This window comes from Microcaecilia unicolor, chromosome 6 (assembly GCF_901765095.1).
Source record: "Microcaecilia unicolor chromosome 6, aMicUni1.1, whole genome shotgun sequence".
NCBI classification, from domain to species: Eukaryota; Metazoa; Chordata; class Amphibia; order Gymnophiona; family Siphonopidae; genus Microcaecilia; species Microcaecilia unicolor.
In genome coordinates this window covers 81,052,096-81,073,225 of record NC_044036.1, presented here as the reverse complement: position 1 = coordinate 81,073,225, position 21,130 = coordinate 81,052,096, and the positions used below count along the sequence as shown (strand labels likewise).

The 21,130-nt window shown below is 44.6% G+C and overlaps 1 protein-coding gene across 1 annotated transcript in view; it reads left to right on the top strand.

Moving 5' to 3' along the window:
- The first annotated feature begins 5,553 nt into the window (after positions 1-5,553).
- The window catches only part of FRRS1 (ferric chelate reductase 1), an 86,742-nt gene continuing 71,165 nt past the window's right edge, over positions 5,554-21,130 (top strand). Inside the window, exon 1 of the mRNA XM_030205532.1 lies at positions 5,554-5,591. The gene's annotated coding sequence lies outside the window, so the exon portion shown is untranslated. The remainder of the gene's footprint in view (positions 5,592-21,130) is intronic.

Below are 21,130 nucleotides of genomic sequence, written 5' to 3'. Positions count from 1 at the left end.
ATCATATATTTGTGCAGTGTAGAGCTGATAAAGGTCAGCAGCATGTTTGTATCCCAATTCACTTAGATTCATAATGATAAAAAAAAGCTAATCTAGAAAACTTTTCACAATCTTAAGTACTGATATCCGGTCAATTATATCAGAATAGAAACGAGGAGACGATCACTTTGCACTGCCAACTGTTCTGCCTATCTAAGGTCCTCATTTCCTCATAAAAACAGAATGTTAGAAAAATGTGTTTTTTTAATTTGTCAACAACAGGTTGCTGCTGCCACAGAATGATAGCCTGTTATGCGGTTAGTTAGCCACTTGACAGGCTGAATAGTGGCCTTGGCTGCATCAGCCATGGCTGAGATCCAGGCTACCCCGCCACTATGATCAACCCTTCTCCTGATGTAGGTCCCTCTTGGTGCTAGCCTCTCCTGATCTAGGCCCCCTCAGACACAAGACCTACCCCTAGCTCAAGCCCCTCCCTTGATCCAGTCCTATCCAACCCCCAAAATCAAACAACCCCCCCAGGTCTACCTGCTGATTGCTGGCATAGATTTTGCTACAATAAAACATTGCACATGTTTACAGAGATGCCAAATTACCCAGTACCAAGCTGAAGATTTTGAAACAGTCCTAGTTTTGAACTTACATCCCAAAGCATTGTGGGATTTGCAGTGCCTGATTCTGTCCATTGACCAGTGCTGCAAGTACTATAATGCATTAAGATGGGGTGGTTAGAAATCCAGGACTGTCCCAAAATCTGTAGCTTGGAACTGGGTAACTTGGCGTCTCTGTATTTAGCTCACTGCTATTGTCAATTTGGGAGGTAACCAGCTTGAATATTCTGGTCTGGTGGACAGGACAGACCTCCTCAGAAGTAAATGAGGTGATAAACTGAGAAACTGATTTAGAGGTAGTTATCAATGGGGGCTAGTGTTAAGCTGTGTTATTTTACCCATTAATTCATGCTGGTGCAGCACAGATCCCATTTTATGCAATGAGGCTTAGTTACTAATAATGTGTCTTAACGTTAGCCCATGTTGAAAACTTCCCCCCTTAGTTTGGTCAAACTCACAAACTGGCAGACGACACCTTAGCACTCTCCTTTCATTCAAACCACACACTACATATATCCATGCTTGAGAAGCTATCTGAGAAGAATGAGATTATAGCCACAGCATTCTACAACTTGCATATGCAAAGACATTCACAATAGCGAGCAAGTACATACATGAATACAGTTTACAGTAACAAATAACTGACTTGCCTTTCTATCTAGAGCATTTTATTTTATTTTTTATTTGTAGCATTTGTATCCCACATTTTCCCACCGATTTGCAGGCTCAATGTGGCTTACATTTGCCGTAATGGCAGTTGCCATTTCTGGGTAACAGAATTACAAAAGGCATTGCATTAAGGTGCATACATACATGGTAAAGAAGAATACGTTATGGTATTGCATATTAATTCCTGTGTGATAGATTAGATTGTAACATACATTAGGTCATCGACTATAGAGAGACCATAATCGACATAAGGATTAAAGTGGTAGTGCTTGATCATTATTAACAAAGAGGTTATTCTTTTAAGTGGTAAAGAGGTCGGTTTTTCTAGTTCATGTGCAGTCTTATTATTTAGCATTGAGGATGGATGTTATTGGTATGCCTTCTTGAACAGTTCAGTTTTTAGTAGCCTTCGGAAGATAGTTAGGTCTTGCGTTGTTTTTATGGCCTTCGGTAGTGCGTTCCATATTTGTGTTCAGATGTAGGAGAAACTGGTTGCGTATGTGGATTTATATTTTAGCCCTTTTATGACACGGTGTCTAGCCTTTTCAGTTACACAGCTCCCTCTAGTTCCAGCTCTACTCAAAGCTGATTCTCAGCTCCGCCTGGGGCATATACCGTAGACATGCCTAGGTGCTAACCTCACAGTCTTGATGGAGGGATTGCCATCCAAGCATCTTCCCCTTCTCAACCGTTGACTCTCTTTCTTGAAGCCTTCAGCCTCCCCATTCCATCAAAGTCTGAGGTAAGCACTGCCGATCATCTGCTACTTTGGACTAGCCCTCCTCTGTACGGAGGGGGACTGCTCCTGGTCTTAGATTTCATCGATGCCACTGCTAGCATGGGACAAAATCATGTCACATTTGAGATTTATTTGGTGTAAGACATACTGCGGTGTACTCTATCAGGCTAAAACCCACCATCATGGATCGGGACAGCAACACCTCGCTTGATGCGGTCTCCCCACCAATCCAAAACCTAGCTGCGGCCATTCTTAATACTTTTGTGCTCACTTAAAACCCAGGTAGCCATAGCTTGAAATAGACTGCTTTCACCTCTCCCTAATGAGTCAAGAAAGCATATATGACTAAGTAAGCGTGACTAAGTACCGCCCATTTGTTGATAGACAACCCTGGCCCCTCCTAGCGAATCTGTCCTACCTGTGTGAATCAGTCTGACTTATAGCACCGGTTAGCCAGCTGGAATTGCATCTGATGTAAGTACACTGGTGTGGCAGTGACCCCGCACTTACAGTCGTATATAGGACCCTGCTGTTGCCCAGCCCTTGTGGAAGGCCACTTGAGTGTAGTACTCTGGGTTTTTCTTTTGAGTGTAGTATTCTGTTTTTGATCTAACATTATGCCTAGTAATCGTTGTAAGAAAACCAGAACCTGTCAGCAGGATCAGGGTTGCGTACACCTCAAATAGAAACGTTCGATAATAGAAGAAAGCATGATAGTAATCCTTGCCGTTGTCTTAGCCTTAGTATGAGGCAGCAAGAGCTGCTCTGAAGAACCTGAAATAACATGTAGCTGGAGTAGTATGGCATGCAAATTCCATGTATGATATGTAGGAACCATCAGAATTGACCTGCAAGTATGCAAGAAAATGTGCAGTGTATCTACAGATGTTTATGATATATAAGATGCTATTGCAGTAGAGTACCTTCATATGCTGGTGGCATATCATAAAACTGCAAGCAGAATGCTATTAAAGTAGTGTATGTTTAGATGCAGTAATTATATAAGAAAACCTGTAGGCCCACTGGCTATTGAGGCAATATAATTTCAGAACACTGCATGCCGATGGCAGTTGAAGTAGTGTATATTCAAGTGCACTAAGGAGCCTACAATGCCTGCCGGCTATTGATGTAGTATACTTTCGGTGCAGCTGGTATATATGAGACCTGCAAGCCGAATGCTATTGGAGTAGTTAGTATACATTCTGGTGAAGGTGGTACATAAGAAAACTGCAAACTCGAAGGCTATTGGAACAGTGAACAGGTACATTTAGTATGGACGCAACCTGCAAACCCTAAGTATTCTTGAAGTGGTGCATATTTGGTGCCTTTAGTACATACAAGAAACCTGATCCCGCAGGCTATTCAGGTTCCGGATGTGTATGAAGAACCTACAAGTCTAAGACTATAGAAGCCGCAAACATTCAGATGTGGTTAGAATATCAAAATCTGCAGGCCCAGAGGCCTTTGCAGCAGCGTACGCCATACTATTGAGGCAGTGTAGATCCTGGTGTAGGTGGTACATGGAAACTTGTCTGCCATAGTTATTGAAATAGTGTACGTTCTAGTGCCGTTTAGTATATAGAAAACAACTACAAGTCCGTAGGCTATTGCAACAGTGTACATTCAGGCACAAGTGGCATATGAGAAACCTGCAGGTGCAGCCAGCTAGTGTCCAGGCGTAGCTAGCATATCAGAAAAACTACAATTCCGAAGACTGTTTGAAGCAGTGTATATTAAGGTGCGAGTGGTATAGGCAACCCTCAAGCCCGGAGGCTATTGAAGCAGTGTACATTCAGGTGCAGGTAGTATATAAGAAACATGCCAAGTTACTAATAATGCATCTTAATGTTAGCCCATATTGCAGCGGCGTACTGAGGGCAGTGGGGGAGGTCTGCCCAGGGTGTACGCTGCAGGGGGGTTGTAGGGAGCAGCCGCGCGGCTATCAGCTCCGCGGGTTCCCTGCTCCCTCTGATGTTACTTCCTGTTCCAGGGCAGAGGGAGCAGGGAACCGGCAGAGCCAACAGTCGTGCGGCTGCTCCCAGCACCCCAGGAGATAAGAACAATCCACCTGGGGGGGGGAGGTGTGTTTTGAAGTGATGCACCAGGGGGGGGGACAAAGCTGATGGGGAGGGATGACACTGCACACGGGGGGGGGGGGGGGGGGAGGTGTGCAGCAGTGATCCGCCCCGGGTGGCAGCCAACCGAGGAACATCACTGCCATGTTGAAAACTTCCCCCCTTAGTTTGGTCAAACTCAGTATCATCACATTAGACAGTATTTGGAATTGTTTAGCTATAACGGAGTAATACTTTTCTTAACTAACTGCATCGACCTTAGATATTCATTCTAAGCTTCAGTCTTAGGTGGCCAGTACTTCCTTGCAGAAGAACAGGCTTGGAAGATGGAGCAAGTTACATCTTAGCTTCTGGCCGTTCAAATTGGTCTTATTCATTTTAAAACTGCTGTCCACCATCATAGGCTGGAGAACACTGAAAACACCATTAAGTCTCCTTTGGACTTGTTTTGATAAATGAATGAAACGCTAAAGATATCAGAAGAGGGTCTTCCCCCTACTGGCAAGATCTTTTCTTCCTCTTGGTGAGAGGAAGAGGAAGGCTAGTGTTAATGGAGGGGGACAGGAGAATGGAGACCTGTCCATTGATCGTCTGGGCATCTCTGTTCTCTTGGCTTCATCTAGGCTATTCCTTTTGTCTCATCATTTTCAACACCATAATGATGCTGCTTTGAGACTGTACTTTAGAAATCAGTATGCTTTATTTCTGGAGCAAACGGTTAAACGTTTCCTAGATTTGTGTTGGAAGCTGAAAAGGAAAGAGCTTCTTGCTATGTGTCAAAAAGCGTTGATGGCATTGGGTGTTGTAGTTTTGGTATTACTAGTTAATCAACAAAAGGATCAGAGAGTAATAATATATGAACACCATGGTGTTCATGTATTTTTGGTATTAGGTCATTGCTAATGCATTCTATGCAATGAAGGGCTTCAAAATGTATTTAATGGTGGTAATGATTGGGTAGGACTATGGGGCTCTCTATTTATTTAGGAATGTACAATGAATGTTTTCCTTACTTTCTGAGTTTTTTTTTAATTTGTATGTTTGTTTTTGTGGCTCAGTTCCAGGGATTTTCTTAGTTTTCACTCCTGTTTTCTTGTGACTAGGGGAGGGATATGTAAGTATTGTTTTCTTTGTTGTTAGGTTCTCTTTAAATATTTGCTTTTGGTATTTTCTTTTTTCTTTGTTAAGTTTTGTGCTTGAGGTAAATTTAAATGTAAATTAAGAAAAAGATACAGGACCATTTTAAAGCACCTTTTTAAAAGTGCATAGTCTGGTCTGATCACAGCATTTTCCTTTTCTAAAAGGAAACAGTTATTGCTTTCTGATCCTCAGCTCTGGAGGCCCCCCCCCCCCTTTTTTTTTCTTTTTTATGAGAGAGGCATGCAGTCCTATGATAAGAGGATTGCCAAACTGGCCCCTCCCTACTGAAATGTGTCAGGACTCAGGAGGAGTCCACAGGCTGCAGGGAAGGCTACTCAGAGCGGTCACTCCACAGACGAGGTAAGACAAAAATGTAATTACTTTGCTTAGTTGAGCTGGTAATGTTGCTGCAGGACAAACGGACAGGCAGTGCAGAAGTTTAACCGGTTCTCTTTGCAAAGTTAGTCTGTTTATAAAGATTTTAGTAGCTTGTGACTTTTAAATACTTGCTCTTGTGAAATAATGGAATACCTTGTTCACGCAGGGAGATCAAAAGAATCCTTGTAATGTCTGTTTTCTATAGATTATTCTGCAGTATTTTTATTTATTGCTCAAAATTTTATAAGAACATAAGAATAGCCATACTAGATCAGACCAATGATCCATTTAGCCCAGTATCCTGCTTCCAGCGGTGGCCGATCCAGGTCACAGAAACCCAATCAGTAGCAGTATTCCATGCTACCAATCCCAGGGCAAGCAGTGGCTTCCCCCATGTCCATCTCAATAACAGACTATGGACTTTCCCTCCAGGAACTCATGATACTTTTGCCAAGCAGTATTGGCTGGATGTATCTACCAGAAAGAGGAAACATTTAGAACTGTTGTACTTAGAACTGGGGTCCCAAGAAACAGCAAGGCAAACATCCACACACTCCAAAGTGGAAAGCAAGAGAGCAGATCAGTAGTAGATATAAGTACATGTGTTAAAATGGATTTCAATAAACCACAATTTCCATGCAATTATATAATAAAAACAGAATCAGTAAACCACCCCCATTTCATAAAATAATATTCTAGTGCAATCATGCAGAGTAAATATATTCCAAACAACCAGGCTTTCAGCTATGTTAACAATCTGAAATATATTGTTCCTCTTGCGTCTCTTTGAGACAGAATATTTCACAGCATAGAAGCCAACAATGAAGTGTTTCTGGGACCACATGCTAATGATTGACCATTTATTTATTTATTGGGATGTATTAACTGTCTTTATAAAGAGATTCACCCAAGGCGGTGTACAACAGGTACAGTTTAACATAAAACTTCCAATTTTGTTAACAGCATAACAATAGTAAAATATCCAAGGATAAATATAAATACAATAAATGAGGTAAACTTGAAAACAGTAAATTGAAACCTAATAATAGAACTACCATGAAACAGTATCAAAAATATATACATTTAACATGTAAAAGTTTCCCATGCCAGCCATTTCACAAATGTAATATAATGTGTCTGTATGTTTCCTTGTGTGCATATTTTCAACTATATGTATACATCATCTCCTCGGATTCTATATATGGCACTCAAAATTGCATATGGGCAGGGCCGCCGAGAGACTGGGCCGGGCCTAGGGCAAGGCCACCCCCGAGGTCGCTGCTCCCCCCCCTCCACCCGCCCCTTCGTCTGCCACCGTGTGAAAGCGCTGCAGGTAGCAGATCGCTTCCTTTTGGGCCTCCTTACTACTGCTACTACTACTTGACATTTCTAAAGCGCTACTAGGGTTACACAGCGCTGTACAATTTAACATAGAAGGACAGTCCCTGCTCAAAGGATCTTACAATCTAAAGGACCTCCTTCCCTCCCTGTGTCCCGCCCTCATGGAAGTTACATCAGATGAGGGCGGGACACAGGGAGGGAAGGAGGCCCGAAGGGAGGCGATCTGCTGCCCTGCTGCCTGCAGCGCTTTCACATGGAGGTGAGAGGCGCTGTGATTTCAATGCAGGGGACCTGGCCCGGTGGCAGACGGTTGACGACAGAGGGCGGGTGGGACTGCGGCGCCGGGCCCCCCTGCCCCCCTCTCAGCGGCCCTGCATATGGGAAATTGGGCGTGTGCGCCCGGCAGTAGTGACGATTTGGCACATGCTACCCACGTGTTATCCCTCCCGCGGCTTTGTAAAAGGGCTCCATAATGAGGTAACTTATCTTCAGCATCATTTGAAAAGACAGGATAATGATTAATAGGTTGATATTCAAAGTGATTTAACTGGGCAGAAGAGGGTGAATTGCGCTGAATATCTGTTCTGACCATCATGGCATTATCCGGTTAGTGCCAGGGCAGTTGGAAGGCAGATCAGAAAGTTATCCAGGCACCACTAATATCCAGTGCTGGTGACTGGATAGGTAATCGGGCATATAGGACTGTACAAAATGCAGTCCTCTCTATGCCCAGTTAGCTATGTGGGTACAGTACTGAATATCAGTTGTACCTGTCAGGGCCGTAGCCAGACTTCGGTGGGAGGGGGGTTCAGAGCCCGAGGTGAGGGGGCACATTTTAGCCCCCCTGGTGCCGCTGACCCCCCTGCCATTGCTGACCCCCCCTCCATTGCCGATCCGCCGCCACCTTTCACGACCTCCCGCCCTCTCGACCCCCCCTCCTCCCACCGCGACCCCCCCCCCGCCGCTGCCTACCTTCGCTTTTGCTGGCGGGGTACCCCAATCCCCGCCAGCCGATGTCCTCTTCGTCCTGCAGTCAGTGCAAAAAAGTCTTCGTTGTACGTGCAGGACGTCAGCATGCAACAGAACGAAGACTTTTTTTGCACTGACTGCAGGACGAAGAGGACGTCGGCTGGCGGGGATTGGGGTCCCATGCCAGCAAAAGCAAAGGAAGGCGGCGGGGGGGGGGGGGGTGTCGAGAGGGTCATCAGGTGGGGGGGGGGGGGTCCAGGCCGAAATCTACGGGCTCCTCAGGCCCCACGTAGCTACGCCACTGGTATCGGTATAACATCCGGGCACCACCGGAGATCAGCTGTCTATACCTGCTCTGTCACATACTAGATTTCAGACTAGTGGCATAGCCACAGGGGGCTTTGGGAGCTTGCCCCCCCCCCCCAATTTTGGGTTTGGTTCTCCAAGGTCTGCTGGCTTGGCTGGCAGGGGTCCCCAATCCCTGCTGGCAGAAGCTTTCCTGCTCCAATATTCAGTGCCGCGCTGCCTGTCCTGCTTTCCCCCTCCCCGTGCACATGCTCAGTATTAGTGAAATTAAACATGCACAAAGCTCACGCATGCTCAATTTCACTAAAATTGAGCGTGTGTGTTGGGGCAGGAAAGCTGCGCAGGCAGTACGACATCAAATATTGCTGCAGGAAGGATTCTTCTGGTGGGGTTTGGGATCCCCTGCCAGCCCAGGTATATGAGGTTACGGCAGGGGTTGACAGTGGCAGGAAGGTGGAGCAAAATGTGCCCCCAATTTTGAGATCAGCCCCCCAATCAAGGTTTGGCTATGTCTCTGATAAAGGGGCTAAAGGGGATAGAACTCCTCTCGTATGAGGAAAAGCTAAAGAGGTTAGGGCTCTTCAGCTTGGAAAAGAGACAGATGAGGGGTGATATGATTGAGGTCTACAAAATCCTGAGTGGTGTAGAACAAGTAGAAGTAAATCGATTTTTTACTTGTTCCAAAAGTACAAAGACTAGGGGCACTTGAGGAAGTTACATGGAAATACTTTGAAAACAAATAGGAGGAAATATTTTTTCACTCAATGAATAGTTAAGCTCTGGAACTCTTTGCCGGAGGAGGTGGTAACAGTCGTTAGCGTATCTGGGTTTAAAAAAGGTTTGGACAAATTCCTGGAGGAAAAGTCTATAGTCTGCTATTGAGACAGACATGGGAAGCAACTGCTTGCCCTGGGATTTGTAGTATGGAGTGTTGCCACGATTTGGGTTTCTGCCAGGTACTTGTGACCTGGCTTGGCCACTGTTTGGAAAACAGCATACTGGGCTAGATGGACCATTGGTTTGACCCAGTATGGCTACTCTTATGTTCAGACTACACACCATTCTGCCTTGTTTTCATTCAGCCTTACGGAAGTCCCTGCCTTTTGCTATCTGCACTGAATAGTCTTACCAACCTTTGAAACTGCCCTGAAAACCCATCTTTTCACCAAGGCCTTTACAAAAGCCCCTTTAAGTTGGCAGCCCGACTCGACTGGTCAGCTTTGTGCTCCCTATATATATCTCTACTCACTTTGATTTTATGAAGGGTGCTATATTAAATGAGAAATAAACTAAACCCAGATATCCAGTGCTGATGCCTGGATAATTGCAGACATTGAATATCGGAGCCTATTTCCGCCTGCAGTGGTCAATGCTGTCAAAGACAATGGCTTTTGTGTGCTGAATATCAGCCCTACATATAGACAGAAAACAATTCCAGTGATGGCTAGAGTGTTGGGGGGGGGGGGGGGGGGAAGAGTTTATCAGCTCTGCATGCTGCCCTCGGGTTTTGTAATGGGAATTCAGGTCTGCTACATGATGCCAAATTTTATGTTGGGTAGACTCAGCATCTCTATGTGATGCTTATGGTGATAAGACAGTTCTAGTGTTTTGTGACCTAAGTTTCAGCTCATGCATGAATTAAAGTTTCAGTTCCTTGAATGATAAAATAATTCTGAATCAAAAACTCTGCACAAAAATGAGGAAGTCTGTAGACCGGGGCTTTGCAAACCTCTCTGGATACCCCAATGAACATGCATGAGACTGAATGCATCCATTAGGGCTCCTTTGTATGCAAACTGTATATTCATTGTGGGTACACTAAAAACCTGACTAGCTGTTGTGACCCTAGCAAAGGTTTTGGAAGCTCTGCTGTAGCCTGTCTCTCCAGACAACTATTTCAGAAACATATGAAAGCTAATTTTCATTCAAAGAAAGGGATAGGCAGGGATATTGCACTCAGCATTGCCTATCACTATAGATAAAATAAAATGATTGTAATGGATCTAAGCCACTCCTCTCACCTGGGGTCCCATATCTGTACAACTCTTGGAAGAACAGCTCTTTACAAATCAGCAATGCAAAGTTAAAGTTATTTACTACTACTACTACTATTTAGCATTTCTATAGTGCTACAAGGTGTACGCAGCGCTGCACAAACATAGAAGAAAGACAGTCCCTGCTCAAGGAGCTTACAATATTTCATGTTAGATCATTGTTCATCTCCTTGAGTTACATCAGCTGCTTTGCAGAGTTCTTACTCCTCCTTGTTGAAGGCCAAAGGAACTCTGAGTGCTACGCTTATGAGCCAAAGCACTTGAAGGCTTCCCTTAACCACTACAAGGGAACAAAGATTTATTTTTTTAATGTGAACCCTTAAGTGGTTGAAATATTGATATTCAGGGAGAGGTATTTTTGATATGACATCTAAGTCCAATTTGAGACATTTTGCTAAAAATGTCTAAAAATCAAGCAGAGAGCATAGTAATTTTCGAACCAGGAAAGCATCTGTCTTTTTGTTTCAAGAATCGTTATTTTCTAGATGTTTTTGTGCTCAGTGCATCTTTCTTTAGGTACCATTTTGGAAAAAACAATGTCCTAGGGAAAATTGAACATAAACAAGCCATTGGGATCTCTGGGGGCCAACATGTTTAGTAGACTGGCCACACAGACATCTCAGCAGAACAGTGCAGCAGCCTAAGAGACACTGCAGTGGATTTCACATAAAAGGTTCCAGGTACACATCTCACCCTAACACCCTTATTTTGTATTCTGAGCCCTCCAGGAACACCTGTACCTAACTGTATACCACTACAATAGCCCTCAAGCCTGTTGATGTCTCCTATATATATATATAGGTACAGTAGGCAGCTTGTGGGTTTTGGAGGACTCACAATGTCCACCACAAGTGTACTAATTAGAATGGGATATGGACCTGGGTCCGTTTATTTACAGTCCACTGCACTGATCACTAGCCTGGGATCAGCTTGCTGTTCTAACAGGAACGGCCATAACATCTGAAGCTATCATTGAGCCAGTTATATATTGTCACTGTCACATATTGGGGGGGGGGGGGGGGGTCAGTCACCATGGGGGATTAAGGGGGTAGACATTTTTTATCTTGTTCTATTATTGCTGAAAAAGTCCAAATTCTGGGCTTGCCCAAATCCCACGAAAACACCCCCCCAACACATCCCTTGTGATTTAGACAAACTGCAGAGAAAAATGTCTCAAGTCAGAGTTTTGAAAATCGCAACTTGGACGATTTTCCCCCCAAAATATCCTTCTGCTGCTTTGTGCTGTTTTTGAAATATTTTTATCTTTCGAAAATGAGCACCATTTTCTTTTCTTTTTTTTAATTTAAGATTGTTTTTATTCAACATTTCAATAAAGAAAATCATACAATACACTTAACTGCAGCCAAGGCTACCAACTCTCCAAAATTCCTCAAACTCATCTGTAATACATAATCAACATTGTGTTTTTCCCCCTACCCAACCCTTCCACCCCCCCCCTGGTGTACCACTAGCAGTGTTCCATATTCTTTCTAAGTTTGTCCATTCTTGCGCATCATGTCTGTATCTGCCAGCTCTTCGATCTGTCAATTTCTCAAGATCCGTTATGACCCGAATGAGCGCCATTTTCATTGCTGTGTTAGTAGTAGAAGTGGAGAGCTCATTGCACTGTGACCACCTGCTTATCGTCTTTGATATGCTGCATTCTTACATGGATACATCAAGACCTCATATCTTCCATGGAAGTTTGTGTGTTAACCTCAATACACTATAGGCCCTGTTTACAAAGGTGCGCTAAGACTCAGTGCGCGCTAACCTGTAGATGCCCATAATATTCCTATGGGCGTTTACACAGCACACGCTAAAAACACTAGCACACCTTTGTAAACAGGGCCCTGTATTTACTTATAATATACCTCAGAAGATACTATGTTGTAACGTGGAATACTGCATCACCCTTGATACCGGTGATACACTATTACAGGGTCCAGGATTAGATCAGTACTGCTCAGAGTAAATATTGCCTGATTCCAATATGCTGACTGTTTTTATATGTTAGTATCTTCTGCCTTTCTCTAAAGTGGTCAAATACCTGACTGCTGATAATTTTTAGCTCCTCTAATCCTGTGGTTTAAACCAAGATATGCTGAAGGTCGATCCCACCCAGGCTGTCTTCTGTAAGTGATTACACTGTCTTCTCAGGAAACCAGTATTCCCAGCAAATGAGTTTCAGCAAAATAGCAAATTGTTTTTTTTTCCCTGTCATTTTCTTTTTCTTTTCTTGATGGATTTTTTCTTTCAAATTAAATTTTGTTTCATTTATCTTTTTTTGTGCACACTCAAAGTAAAATTGCACCTCAAGTCAGCTGGTGCCATTTCAGAGCATGGCACTGGTTTGGCAGGAGTGACTGAGGATTGCTTCTGCTCATTTGGATCCTGGGGATGGGATAAGTTTCTGGCGAAGGATTTTGGGGAGGAAGAATCCAGGCCAAGTCAGGGGGAGGGAGTAATAAAAAAAAACAAAAAACATTTTAGTGCAGAGGGAGTGGGGAGGAGGGATTGTAAATGAAAACCTGCAAACTGTAAAACAAAATGAAAGCATTTCTCTTGTGCTGAAAGGGCTCTTTTGGTGAAGGATTTTGGGGAGGAATCCAGGCCAAGTCAGGGGGATGGAGTAATTAAAAAAAAATTCAGTGCAGAGAGAGGACGGGGGGGGGGGGGGGGGGGGGGGGGGCTTGTAAATTAAAAACTGAAAATTTATAAAACAAAATGAAAACATTTCTCTTGTGCTGAAAGGGCTCCTTTTACAAAGCCATGCTAGTGATTCCCGTGTGGCAAATGTGAAGAAGCCCAAAGGAATTGAATGGACTTTGTTGCAGTTGCTGCGCCAGAATCGCTAGTGTGGCTTTGTAAAAGGAGCCCAAACACAGGAAAGTAATTAGCTATGAAGCCATTTTCAAACATCTTCCCCCCCCCCCCCTCTTTTTTTCCCCAAAAGTTTTCCACTCACAAATACCTGTATTGTATTATAAGGCTGATTCTGCTCCAAGTGCCCCACTGTTGAAAACTCATTGTTGGTTCCCATATGTGGCCAATATTGTCCTTTCCTTCCTCTTTTAATTGTCATATTCCACCTTTTGATAAGCAGATAGCAAGCTTGGGAAGTACATGTACAAAGGTGGAGGTTATACAACCACTCCAACTTAAGTAAGAGAATTGGAGCAGGAGCAGAAAACAGAGCAAACAATGACAGGACAAAATAAATCAAGAAAACCAAAGCTAAAGAACAAAACAAAAGTAAAATGGTACCTCCCAAAATCTCAGGGACCTAGTTCTAGCCTGCAAATGGTAGGTGAAAGAAACAGGCTGTAAGAGCCTATCTAAACTTCATGAAGGATGGTTCAGCCTGTAAATCCTAGAAGAAGCTCATTCCAGAGAAACAGGGCCTGAAAGAAAATAGACTTGATGCAAGCACAAGATTAGGGGAGGTAGATGGCATTTGTTAAATGAACAGAAACGTAAGGCAATGTTAGGCCAGGTATTGGGATGTTCCTTCCTGCAATGTATAAACAATGCCAAAGAAATTGTTAGACAAATTGTCAATTTAAGCTTATATATTTAATTTACATGTTTATCCACTCCTACCCTAGCTAAGATAACATTCAAGTACCTTTCTGACCTCATGTGCAGCTTTCTTAAATTAATCCCCCTACCTTCTTACTGCTGGTACTCTCTTACCTATCTATCCTCCCTGTTTACAAAGCCATGCTAGTGGCTAGTGGTGCTGTAACGTCGACACAGCCCATCCATTGCCGTGTGGCTTTGTAAACAGGGGCCAATATTTTCCATCTTTGCTTATACCCTATGCTATTTGTTAAAATGTTCTATTACATATTGTGTTGACTATGCCATACTTTATAATACATAGTAACATAGAGGGGAATAATCGAACGGCGCCGGCGAAATACATGGCCGGCGATGTCGCAAACAGCTGGCCAGACCCGTATTTTCGAAAAAGATGGCCGGTCATCTTTTGTTTCGATAATATGGTTCCGGCCAGCCAAATGCCTTGGATTTGGCCGGGGTTTGAGATGGCTGGCTTCGTTTTTTAGCGATAATGGAAAGTTATGTCAGCCATCTCAAACCCCGATCAAATTCAAGGCATTTGGCCATGGGAGGAGCCAGCATTTTTAGTGCACTGGCCCCCCTGACAGGCAGGACACCAACCGGGCTCCCTAGGGGTCACTGCGGTGGACTTCAGAAAAGCTCCCACGTGCATAACTCCCTTACTTTGGGAGCTGAGCCTCCCAACCCCCTCCTAAAACCCACTACCCACAAATGTACTGCACCCACTAAAACTGCTTCAGGGACCTGCATACAGCCTCTAGGACTTATTGCTGCTGTATAACTTTGGCACACCAGTTCACACCTGAAGACTAATCTCTCTGAAAAAGTCCTTTCTTGAAATAAGCACGTTTACTCACAGTTAACTGCAGATCAGAGGTTGTGCCCCACTGGCAAAGAGTCCCCTGGTACTAAGATGAGCAGTAGGTCAGAGCTGGCACAATGGTGTACAATGCCCTCTTTCAGCACCATTCAAGGTAAGAACTACGTTCTCTAACGTGGGTAACACAGGAAAGGGAACTAAAACTGGCTTACAAAAATGGCCACTACCGCATGGACTACAACAAGAAACAAAACAGGGCACACTCTGACCCAGTAAGCAGAGGGAAAGCACCAGGGGAGTAGAGCCTACCAACTACCAATACCTACACCCACCACAATGCATTGCTGATGTGACTCTGCAGTGCAAATAACAGAAAAGGTGTCACACTCACCCCAGAGCCACTTCACAAGCAGGAAAAGGCTGTCGGAGGACAGAACACATTGTGCTGTCATGGAGGTGGGTATGGCTGGCATACAGGCTGAAAAAAAAAGTATTTAAAGTGGGGGGTTTTTGGTGGGAGGGGGTTAGTGACCACTGGGGGAGTGCGGGAAGGTCATCTCTGCTTCCATCTGATGGTCATGTGGTCAGTTTGGGCACCTTTTTGAGGCTTAGTCATGAAAATATAAGGACCAAATAAAGCCGGCGAAATACTGCTTAACGCCGTATTTTTTTTTCCATTATCGGCGAAAGCCGGCTATCTGGTAGCCACGCCCATACCCGCCCATGTCCCGCCTTCACTTCGCCGCCGACACGCCCCTTTCAACTTTCGCCGGTGAGGCGACGGGAAAGAGGCGATGCTGTCAAAAAATGCAGCTTTTGATTATACTGATTTCGCCGCTTTTCCCAGATCGCTGGCCATCTCCCGATTTGTGTCAGGAAATGGCCGGCGATCACTTTTGATTATGAGCTGGATAGTAACATAGTAGATGACGGCAGAAAAAGACCTGCACGGTCCATCCAGTCTGCCCAAGATAAACTCCTATGTGCTACTTTTTGTGTATATCCTACCTTGATTTGTACCTGTCCTCTTCAGGGCACAGACCGTACAAGTCTGCCCAGCACTATCCCCGCCTCCCAACCACCAACCCCACCTCCCACCACTGGCTCTGCCACCCAATCTCGGCTAAGTTCCTGAGGATCCATTCCTTCTGAATAGCATTCCTTTATGTTTATCCCACGCATGTTTGAATTCCGTTACCGTTTTCATTTCCACCACCTCCCACGGGAGGGCATTCCAAGCATCCACCACTCTCTCCGTGAAGAAATACTTCCTGACATTTTTCTTGAGTCTGCCCCCCCTTCAATCTCATTTCATGTCCTCTCGTTCTACCGCCTTCCCCTCTCCGGAAAAGGTTCATTTGCGGATTAATACCTTTCAGATATTTGAACGTCTGTATCATATCACCCCTGTTTCTCCTTTCCTCCAGGGTATACATGTTCAGGTCAGCAAGTCTCTCCTCATACATCTTGTAACGCAAATCCCATACCATTCTCGTAGCTTTTCTTTGCACCGCTTCCATTTTTTTAACATCCTTTGCAAGATATGGCCTCCAAAACTGAACACAATACTCCAGGTGGGGCCTCACCAACGTCTTATACAGGGGTATTAAAACCTCTTTTCTTCTGCTGGCCACACCTCTCTCTATACAGCCTAGCAATCTTCTAGCTACAGCCACCGCTTTGTCACACTGTTTCGTCTCCTTCAGGTCCTCAGATACTATCACCCCAAGATCCCTCTCCCCGTCCATACCTATCAGACTCTCCCCGCCTAACACATATGTCTCCCTTGGATTTCTACTCCCTAAATGCATCACTTTGCATTCCTTCGCATTGAATTTTAATTGCCAAACGTTAGACCATTCTTTTAGCTTCCGCAGATCTTTTTTCATGTTTTCCACTCCCTCCGGGGTGTCCACTCTATTGCAAATCTTGGTGTCATCCGCAAAAAGGCAAACTTTACCTTGTAACCCTTCGGCAATGTCACTCACAAATATATTGAATAGAATCGGCCCCAGCACCGATCCCTGAGGCACTCCACTACTCACCTTTATTTTTATTTTTATTGCTGTAAATGTCTATTGTTTGTTTGACTTATTCTTGCTTAAGTGAATTCATTCAAAAAGGCGGTAATTACATTCTAATAAATAAATTACATAAAATAAATGAAACATTGCAATAATCAAGATGGGATATGAAAAGAGCATGAACTAAAGTGTGTAGAGAAATATCGTCAAAATAATCACAAAGGACACACAGTTGGTGTAGGACAAAGAAACCTTTTCTAATTGAAGAGACCTTGGAATCAAATGAGACAGCACATGGGACAATTCTATAAGCTGGTGCCTAGAGTTTCACATCACTACATGTTTCAAAAGCACCATTAATTGACATACACCAATGTGCATTAGGAACTATTGTATAAGGTAGCACTTAAGTGCCAGACCACTGAAATGCAAAGGAATGTGCGTGTGGGCATCTCTCTCAGTTACATGTGTAGTTTATAGAATACTATAAGTTACACATGTCACTTGATCCTATAAATAAAGCTATCTCAAGAAAGATATAGTAGAATTGGAAAAGGTGCAGCGAAGGGCGACTAAAATGATAGCGGCGATGGGACGATTTCCCTTTGAAGAAAGACTAAGGAGGCTAGGGCTTCTCAGCTTGGAGAAGAGACGTCTGAGGGGAGACATGATAGCGGTATATAAAATAATGAGTGGAGTGGAACAGGTGGATGTGAAGCGTCTGTTCACGCTTTCCAAAAATACTAGGACTAGGGGGCATGCGATGAAACTACAGTACAGTAAATTTAAAACAAATTGAAGAAATCTTTTTCTTCATCCAACGCATAATTAAACTTTGGAATTTGTTGCCAGAGAACTTGGTGAAGGCAGTTAGCTTGGCAGAGTTTAAAAAGGGGTTAGACGGTTTCCTAAAGGCCAAGTCCATAAACCACTACTAAATGGACTTGGAAAAATCCACAATTCTGGGAATAACATGTATAGAATGTTTGTACATTTCTACTACTAATACTACTTAACATTTCTAAAGCGCTACTAGGGTTACGCAGCGCTGTACAGTTTAACAAAGAAGGACAGTCCCTGCTCAAAGGAGCTTACAATCTAAAGGACGAAATGTCAAGTTGGGGCAGTCTAGATATCCTGAATGGAGGTATAATGGTTATGTGCCGAAGGCAACGTTGAAGAGGTGGGCTTTGAGTAAGGATTTGAAGATGGGCAGGGAGGGGGCTTGGCGTATGGGTTCAGGGAGTTTATTCCACGCATAGGGTGAGGCGAGGCAGAAAGGGTGGAGCCTGGAATTGGTGGTGGTGGAGAAGGGTGCTGAGAGGAGGGATTTGACCTGTGAGCGGAGGTTTCGGGTAGGAACATAAGGGGAGATGAGGGTAGAGAGGTAATGAGGGGCTGCAGATCGAGTGCATTTGTAGGTAAGTAGGAGAAGCTTGAACTGTATGCGGTACCTGATCGGAAGCCAGTGAAGTGACTTGAGGAGAGGGGTGATATGGGCATATCGGTTCTGACGGAAGATAAGACGTGCGGCAGAGTTCTGAATGGATTGAAGGGGGGATAGATGGCTAATTGGGAGGCCAGTGAGGAGTAGGTTGCAATAGTCAAGGCGAGAGGTAACGAGAGAGTGGATGAGTGTTCGGGTGGTGTGCTCGGAGAGGAAAGGGCGAATTTTGCTGATGTTATAAAGAAAGAATCGACAGGTCTTGGCTATCTGCTGGATATGCGCAGAGGAGAGGGAGGAATCGAAGATGACTCCGAGGTTGTGGGCAGATGAGACGGGGAGGATGAGGGTGTTATCAACTGAGATAGAGAGTGGAGGGAGAGGAGAAGTGGGTTTGGGTGGAAAGACAATAAGCTCGGTCTTGGCCATGTTCAGTTTCAGGTGGCGATTGGACATCCAGGCAGCAATGTCAGATAAGCAGGCCAATACTTTGGCCTGGGTTTCCGCAGTGATGTCTGGAGTGGAGAGATAAAGCTGGGTGTCGGCGGCATAAAGATGATATTGGAAACCATGAGATGTGATCAGCAAGCCCAGGGAAGAGGTGTAGATTGAAAAAAGAAGGGGTCCAAGGACAGATCCCTGAGGAACTCCAACAGAGAGCGGGATGGGTGTGGAGAAAGATCCTTGAGAATGTACTCTGAAGGTACGGTGGGAGAGATAAGAGGAGAACCAGGAGAGGGCAGAGCCCTGGAATCCAAATGAGGACAGTGTGGCAAGAAGTAGGTTGTGATTGACAGTGTCAAAAGCGGCGGATAGGTCAAGGAGGATGAGGATGGAGTAATGACCTTTGGATTTGGCAAGGAACAGGTCATTACAGACTTTAGACAGTGCCGTTTCTGTTGAGTGTAGAGGGCGAAAGCCGGATTGAAGCGGGTCGAGGATGGCATGAGAGGAGAGAAAATTAAGGCAACAGCTGTGAACGGCGTGTTCAAGTATCTTGGAGAGGAAGGGCAGGAGGGAAATGGGGCGGTAGTTGGAGGGTAGGGTAGGGTCTAGTGAAGGTTTTTTGAGGAGTGGTGTGACTACAGCATGCTTGAAGGTGTCAGGGACAGTTGCAGTGGAGAGAGAGAGGTTGAGGATATGACAGATGGGGGGGTGACAGTAGGAGAGATGGTGTTAAGTAAGTTGGTGGGGATGGGATCAGAGGAACAGGTGGTGCATTTTGAGGAGGAAAGGTGGGCGGTTTCCTCCTCGGTGCTATCTGGAAAAGAGGAGAAGGAGGCCTGGGTTGGTTGGTTGACGGAGTGGGTTAAAGGGTGAAGAGGAGGAGGAGGCTTGGTGGTGAATTTGAGGTTGATTTTTTGCACCTTGTCGCGGAAGTAGTCAGCCAGTGATTGAGGAGAGAGTGAGGGGGGGGGGGGGGGTGGGAGCGGAGGGCACTTTGAGGACAGAGTTAAGGGTGGTGAAGAAACGACGAGGGTTAAGGCTGAGAGAATTAGTCAATTGGGTATAATAGTACTGTTTGGCAAGGAATAGGGAGGCCTGGAAAGAGGATAGCATGAATTTATAATGAATGAAATCGGTATGGGTGCAAGATTTCCTCCAGAGGCGTTCAGCCGATCAGGCGCAGGAGCGAAGGTATCGGATGCAAGGGGTCATCCAGGGTTGGGGATTAGTACGCCTTGTGGGACGGGAGATGGATGGTGCAAGGGTGTCCAGGGCAGAGGAGAGAGTGGTATTGTAAGCGGAGACAGCCTTGTCGACAGACTTGGAGGACATGATGGAAGGGAGGAGATTAGAGATACGTTTTGGAAGCTTGCCAGGTGCCCTTGGCCTGGATTGGCCGCTGTCATGGACAGGATGCTAGGCTCGATGGACCCTTGGTCTTTTCCCAGTGTGGCATTACTTATGTACTTCAGTAGTGCTTGCTGTACATATAGTGGCAGATTCAAAGAACATTTTTAAAAAGCGATGCGGCAGCAAGAGGTTCAGCAGCAGCAGCAGCGGGCAGGAAAGACTGGGGATCTTTCCTGCCCTGAAGAATCCACTGGACCACCAGGATGGCTTCAGGTATGTGCCAGGAGGGCACCCTGCCACTTGGGGGGGGGGGGGGGTAGGAAAAGCTAAGTTTAGATCGATGTGGATTCCTCCCGCTCAGCTCTGTAAACAGAAGATGGCAATAGCAGGGAGCGGGAAGGAGATGCCATGGCCACCGTGGGACCCCTGGGAGCATGAGACCTTGTGTGACCACCCCTGTCGCCCCTGCCTAAGACCGGCCCTGCACTTTAGTGCCAACTGACATCAATTTAAGCCAATAATATATTTTATTTATTAGGATTTATTTACCGCCTTATTGAAGGAATTCACTCACGACGGTGTACAATAAGAATAAATCAAACATGAGCAATAGACAATTACAGCAGTAAAAATATTCAAATAACTAAGTATGACATGGTACAGTACTTACAATGCCAACACAATATGTAATAAAACATTTTAGTTGACAGTGTAGGGTATAAGCAAAGATGGAACATATAGAAACGTAAGAAGAGTTAGAAAGTAAGGTGACTAATTTAAAGAAAGTTGCACATGAGGTGAGTTAGCTCCAATTAACAGCTAATTATTAAATTGCGTGTGCAACTGCCTTTATTCTATGATGAACACACAAATTTGAGTGCTAGGCATAAAATGTGGATGCACAAGTTTATAGAATCTGGGGATAACACTGTTCAGTATCTCTGTATGGCTACATGTATAACATAATGCAATAAGAAAACGAAAAAAGATTTTTAAAAATTTTCATAATCACACTTAGGTTGTTTCGGGGGTTTTTTATGACCAATGATTACAGAGGAGAACTGTGACCAGCAAGTTTCAGCCATTTCAGTTTTGTAGCTGACGGTCACCATTTTCTGAGGTCTTTTCTCCCGTTTTTTTTTTTTTTTACATTATTAACCTATATCACAATATCAGCTCGC